Source organism: Mus musculus, chromosome 6 (assembly GCF_000001635.26).
Source record: "Mus musculus strain C57BL/6J chromosome 6, GRCm38.p6 C57BL/6J".
Taxonomy (NCBI): domain Eukaryota; kingdom Metazoa; phylum Chordata; class Mammalia; order Rodentia; family Muridae; genus Mus; species Mus musculus.
In genome coordinates, this window is record NC_000072.6 from 149,361,201 (window position 1) to 149,368,097 (window position 6,897).

General features: G+C 49.8%; 1 pseudogene; it reads left to right on the top strand.

The window, feature by feature from the left end:
* On the top strand, nt 302-5,170 carry Gm15784 (predicted gene 15784; annotated as a pseudogene).

Sequence of the window (6,897 nt, forward strand, 5' to 3'; positions counted from 1 at the left end):
AAAACAAAACAATAAATAAAAAAATCTTATATGTAAGCAATGAAACTACAATCCAATAGAAATCACAGCAGAAACACCTCAGACAATAGTATAGAAAATACTTTTTAAAATTAAGACCTCAGAGACACGAATAACAAAGACAAAACAAAAAACTAGCATTATATTAAATTAAGAAGTATCTGTACAGCAAAATTAATCGACAGAGTGAAACAACAGCATTCAGAATTAGAGGCAATATTTGCACTCTATTTATCGGAGAGAGGATTTGTACATATGTCGGGAACTCAAAAATCAGCAATAGCCACAATGAATGGCCGCCGCGGCTACCACTGCTGCTGAGGTGGAGGCTGCGGAGGCCGCAGAGGCGGAGGCTGAGGCCGAGGCCCAGGCACAGGGAGGCGCGCCCTGGGCCCAGGCTGGGCCCCAGCTGCTGTTGTGGAGCCCGCCGGGAGGCCCTGGAGCGCGGCCACAGCGCAGCTGCTGCCATGGCGCAGACCTTGCAGATGGAGATTCCAAACTTCGGCAACAGCATCCTTGAGTGCCTCAATGAGCAGCGGCTACAAGGGACTATACTGTGACGTGTCAGTGGTGGTGACGGGCCATGCCTTCAAAGCCCACCGTGCTGCGCTGGCCGCGAGTAGCTCTTACTTCCGGGACCTCTTCAACAGCAGCCGCAGTGCTGTGGTAGAACTGCCGGCCGCTGTGCAGCCACAGTCATTCCAGCAGATCCTCACATTTTGTTACACAGGCCGGCTGAGCATGAACATGGGGGACCAGTTCCTGCTCATCTACACAGCCGGCTTCCTGCAGATCCAGGAGATCATGGAGAAAGGCACTGAGTTCTTCCTCAAAGTTAGCTCTCCAAGTTGCGACTCCCAGGGCCTGCACCCGGAGGAGGCCCCATCCTCAGAGCCTCAGAGTCCTGTAGCGCAGACATTGGGGTGGCCAGCCTGTAGCACGCCACTGCCCCTTGTGTCACCGGTCAAGACAGGAGTTGGACTCAGTGCAATGCACACTCATGGCCAAGAGGCTGTGGGACAGCAGCCAGAAGGAGGCTGGAGGCAGTGGTGGCAACAAGGCGGCCGCAAGATGACCAAGTTCTCCACGCCAGACCTGGCCCTTAACCGGATGCCTCAGCCACTCTCAATGGCCACAGCTACAGCAGCAGTGGCTGTGGTTGCAGTAGGGGGATGTGTGAGTGGGCCCAGCATGTCAGAGCAGACCAGTCCAGGTACCTCCAGTGCTTACACCAGTGACAGCCCCAGCTCCTACCACAATGAAGAGGACGACGAAGAAGATGCAGCTGAGAAGGTAGAGGCCCTTCCTGAGCAGGTGGTCCTTGAGTCCCGCAGTCGCATTCGAGTGCGGCAAGACCTGGCATCTCTCCCAGCTGAACTTATCAACCAGATTGGCAATCGTTGCCACCCAAAGCTCTACGATGAAGGTGACCCCTCAGAGAAGCTGGAGCTCGTGACAGGCACCAATGTATACATCACAAAGGCACAGCTCATGAACTGCCACGTCAGTGCCGGCACGCGGCACAAGGTCTTGCTGCGGCGCCTCCTGGCTTCCTTCTTTGACCGGAACACACTGGCCAATAGCTGTGGCACCGGCATCCGTTCTTCCACCAATGACCCCAGACGAAAGCCATTGGATAGTCGTGTCCTCCATGCTGTCAAGTACTACTGCCAGAACTTCGCCCCCAACTTCAAGGAGAGCGAGATGAATGCCACTGCAGCTGGCATGTGCACCAATGCCCGCTGAGTGGTACGTAAAAGCTGGCTGCCCAAGACTAAGCCGCTGCACCTGGTGGAGGGTGATAACTACAGCAGCTTCATCAGCGACACTTGCAACAAGATAGAACCGGACATGATGAGCATGGAACACAGCTTCGAGACAGCCAGCCATGATGGCAAGGCCAACCCTTCAGCTGAGGTTCTCCAGTAACATACATGTGATACCCCCTTACTGGATGTCACACTCCCCCTCCTATCGCACCCTCACCTATCATCTACAGGACCTGTGAGGGGCTGCTCCATGCCCTCTATCCGGATGCAAGAGCTGGCTGACAATGCCAAACCACTGTACCTAGGAGAGGGCAGTGCCTACAACAGCTTTCTCAGTGTCCATGAGGAAGAGCAGAACTTGATAGGCATAGAATACAGCTTCCACACAGCCCCCTCAGCGAAGGTCCTCCAGTACCTGCCCAGGACCCTTCCATGGATGTCACACTCCCCTCCTGTCACATACATACCCCCACCACCTTAGTCACGAGCTACTGTCTGTCCCTCTCCAGAACCTGCAGGGGTGCTGCATGTTCCCAGCCTCTCTGCCTCCCTGTCATCCCACACCTTTTCCCCAAAGCAAGCTGGGCTGGGTCAAGAGAAGACAGGCATCAGGTGGAATCTGTGACCTTCCTCAACACTCACGGGGAGCCCTGGTTCCCCTTCCTTTTAGGCATTTCCCAGCACCAGGCCCGGCTAGGGGACGGGCAGGACTCAAGAAGAGCCTGCCCCTCACTGTGGCTGCTTGGGACTCCACGGGCCCAGGGGTCTTCTGGACCCCTCCCACCATCCCCCAGTGCTTCCATGTCTCCAAATGCGCCTTCCTGTCCCTCTCGTCTGTTCCTGCACCTTGGGCCTGGGGTAGGTGGGGCCAAGAGGGACTGTCTACTTTACAAACTGAGGAAACAAGCCCAAAAGGCATAGAGAAACTCTAGAACTGACCCTCTGTGACAGCCTCCATCACGTCCCTTTTAGTCCCACCCTGCTCTGCCTCTTTGGGCCCCCTCAGCCCAAGAGGTCATTCCAAGAGAGCAGTGCTCCTATGGGCAGTTGAGGGTCTCAGGACAGGTTTCCAGTCTGGCAGAATTTGTGGGTGTGCGTGCGTGCGTGCGTGCGTGCGTGCGTGCGTGCGTGCGTGCGTGCGTGTGTGTGTGTGTGTGTGTGTGTGTGTGTGCGCGCGTGCGTGCGTGCATGCATAGAGTGTTTGCTTTTAAAAACATGAAGATCAAGAGGCAGCAAGACCAGGGTCGGAACCAGGGAGCAGGCTGGGAGACTGCTGCCCTTCTCTCATCCGACCCTGGGCAGGGCTCCCAGCCCCCACCCCGTGTACATAACTTTTGTTTGTTTGTTTGTTTTTTTGGTTTTTTTGTTTTGTTTTGTTTTACTTTTTATTCTTTTTGTGTATATAATTTTTTTAAACTTTTTTTAGAGAATGAAATATTGAAGTATTGAAAGACCCACAACGTGAGGACTCCCCCATGTTCTGACTCAGGAGAGGCAACACCCCAAAATCACCCACAAGAAACGGGTCTTGTTGCAAATTGCAAGAGGATTTTTATTCAAGAGCGCTCTCGGGCCCACGGTCATACACCACGCAGGGGTAGAGGACCGTGGTGCGCCGAGTAGTTAGATTAGAGGGTATTTAAAGGAAGAAACCACAACTTAAGGAGGTGGGAAGGGCGTTGTTGGAAAATACCAAAAATACCAGTTAAGAGTCACAAGGAAGTGCAAAGTTACAAGAGTCACAAGGAATACCTAGTAAGTGTTAACTCTCAAGACAGCTTCTAAGAGCCCCTAACAATAGCACATTTGCATTGCAGGTTCTGGGTGACTTTCTTTGAATGAGCACTCTTTAAACCCAGGAAGCGGGTGGGTGGAGGAATGTCACTATCTGTTTTATGATTAGCATACCTTTACAAAGGCCACATTCCCAAGCCTGGGCCTATAGGCCTAGAATTCTGTTTTAACTTTGTTATACTTTCAGTATAAGATTTCCTTTTATTTTTCAAATCAATGGGAATGTGTCTGAGGTTCCCTGAGTCCCTGGGCTGTGGAAGGCAGGATGCAGGGAAGACTGAATGTGTGTGTGTGGACTGTGGGGGCATGTTTCCACAGGGGCCCAGTCCCAGTGCCCCAGGACTCCCGTGGTTCCAACCAGTTTCCTCTCCCCCGGGACTACAGTTTTAGGGTGTTCACAGGTCCCAGTTAGCTGAGCCCACTCCTGGGGGATGAGGCAGGGCAGGGTCCGCATCTATTGTTACTGGTTTGCGGAGCATTTCTCTGGCCGCACTCCTTTCCACTCTAGCTCTCCAGGAGCAGTCTTTTGGGTGTCTTGAATTTGACATGTGAGCACAGGGTTTCTGTTACTCCCCTCCATTAATGTCCTTTCACATCTCACTGGTTCTGCTCTAGCCCTGACCTCCCCCCCTCTCCCCAACTCTGCATTCTGGCTGCCTTTTCAGAGGCAGGGGGTTGCAGGATTGGAGAAGGTGGGATGGAGCCTTTTGAGTCAGATCTGGAGACCTGTCTCCAGGCCAGCAGCACCCTCTAATCTGCCATGATCCCTCTTAACATCTGATGGTGTGAGGGAGGTCTGACTTGGCCCCCAGTACCTTAGTCCTGGGTGGCCAAGTGGAGGGGAGTAGACATCCCTAGCTAAAGCACAAGCACCTTAGTCATACCCCCTCCCTCCGCCCTCGCCCTGGCCTGTTACCCACCTCCCCCAGCAAAGATCCCAAAGCACAATCTCCTGATAACTTGTCGAGCAGCTGAGCCTGGCCGGGATGAACGCAGGCTGTGCTCCCTGCCCAGGTTTAGTAAGGGGGCAGCTCTGTGGGGCGGAGAGGGCTTGTAGAGTGGGCAGCAGAGCCCATTGGCTTTATACTTCCCTCACCCCAAGCCCCAAGCACCTCAGGAGGTGGCCCTGACTCCCGGGGCTTGGGGTGAGGGAAGTATAAAGCCAGGGGTGCAGGGGAGAATACTACTCACTAGGAGAGCCAAAGACAGGGTTGTGCCTTACCTCAGGAGCCACCCCTGCACCCCTCCTCTGAAAGTCAGCTGCTTGCCCTGCCCTCCTGAGAGCTGCATGGTCCCCACCCCAAGCACCCAGGAGAGTGAAAAAGTAACCCATTTAGCAGGAAAGACAAGAAGGGGCAAACCCAGTGGCTACCCTCCCACCCATCCATGCCTCTCATGGGGACAGGCCATCACCCACTGGCCAGTGTGAACTGCCAATGCCCTCCCCACCCAGAGCCGAGCCCCCACCCTTCCCAGGCCCACAAGTGAGATTGCACATTAACTACTGTATGGAGAGGAGCGGTGTTGGGAAATGTGAACCCTGAGAGTCAGTGATGCTGATAAGAATAAACAAGATGCCTTTGTAACAACAAAAAAACAAAAAACAAAAACAAAAATCAGCAATAACAAAATAAATAATCCAATTTTAAATGGACACATGATCTGGATAGATATCTCTTTTTAAAAAAAGAAAAAGAAAAGAAAAAACAGATGTGAGAAAATGTTCAAAACCATTAGTCATCAAAGGAATTCAAATAAAACCACAATAGGCCGAGTAGTAGAACACATCCTTAGCATGTGTACAAATCTAGGTTCAGTTCTCAATACCAAACCAAACCACAGTGAGATACCATCTCACCTACTCAGAATGGCTGTTCTAAGAACAAGGCAGAACAAAAACAAAAGCATTTTGATGAAGAGGTTGAGAAAATGGAATTCTCATACCTTGTTGGTGTGAATAAAAATTATCATAGCTGTTGTAGATTATGGCGTTTCCTTAAAGTATAGATATTCTTCAAAGAACTAAAAGTAAGTGATATGACCAGTTCTCCCACCGCTGGATGTATCTATCCAAATAAAACAAAATTAACACATTGAAGAGACTCATGTTAATTAGCAGCACTATTCACAACAGCCACAATTTGGAACCAATCCAGGTGCCTCCTAACAGGTGACTGGGTAAAGATATGTGATATAGATTCACAATAAAATATTATTCAGATTTAAAATCAATACAATTATTTTACTTGAAGCAAAATGGAATTGGAGATATTAAGTTTGGTGATGTAGCTGGCTACTAAACGATTATTATGCAATCTTGTGAAGTATTTTGTTATTTATTTATTTCACCCCAATCACTGCCCCTTCCCAGTCGCCCCTCACAGAGTCTTCCCCCTTCTCTGAGAGGGTGAGGCTCCCCGAATATTTATTCCCTGTGAATCAAGTCTCTGCAGGGTTTAGGCACAACACTTCCAATGAGGCCAGACATGTCAGATGGGACATAGTTTTGAACATGTCTGCATGACACAGTTTTGGCTGCAGGAGCACCATCAAGCTGAATCTTTGGCTTTTTGGTATAGACATGGAGTTGCTCTTTCTTGTATGCTTGTCTGTTTTGCCTTTTTCTATACAGTATTTGTCCTTAAATACAACTTTGGTAAAAATTTCTGGGAATGGGATTGAGGGCATTACTAGAGAAGGGAATGACTCTGATGTCTACTAGGAACAAACTGCTCTGGTTATTCAAGCAGCCAACCCAGGCATGTTGGGACAAGGATTTTTGCATGTGAAGGCTGACTGCCTTAATTGTTCTCTGGGAAATTTTAGTCAACTCATGATGATTAAGTTGTATCAGGAAATATTTAAAGCAGGAAATGTTTTTGAGAAACCTGAAGTTTTAGTAGTTAAGAAAAGTAAAGACCCCAAGGAAAAGAAACACTGGGCCTGGATCACCAAGGACAAGGATGTCCATAGAAAACACAAGGGGCAAGATAAAGGAAATAATAGCTGCATCTACTGGATTAATTAGTGAGCAATGGTGAGAGCCCCCGTGAGGAGGGATCTCTAATAATAGAAAGATTGACCCAGAAATGTTATTGGAGAAAACTGGAATATATAAGTATAACAAAAAAGATAAAAGAATGGATAGAAGAGTTTGGACCCCACAAGGGAGGCCATTAGATTAGTGAGCTGGCCTTCCTGAAAAGACTAGAACATACTGATTTGACCCCCTAGCATCACCTGCCTAAGGAAATTAGGGTACACATTCTAAGAGATAGAATTCGGGCTTGTGAAGGAGCGCCCTGGGGAAGCTACA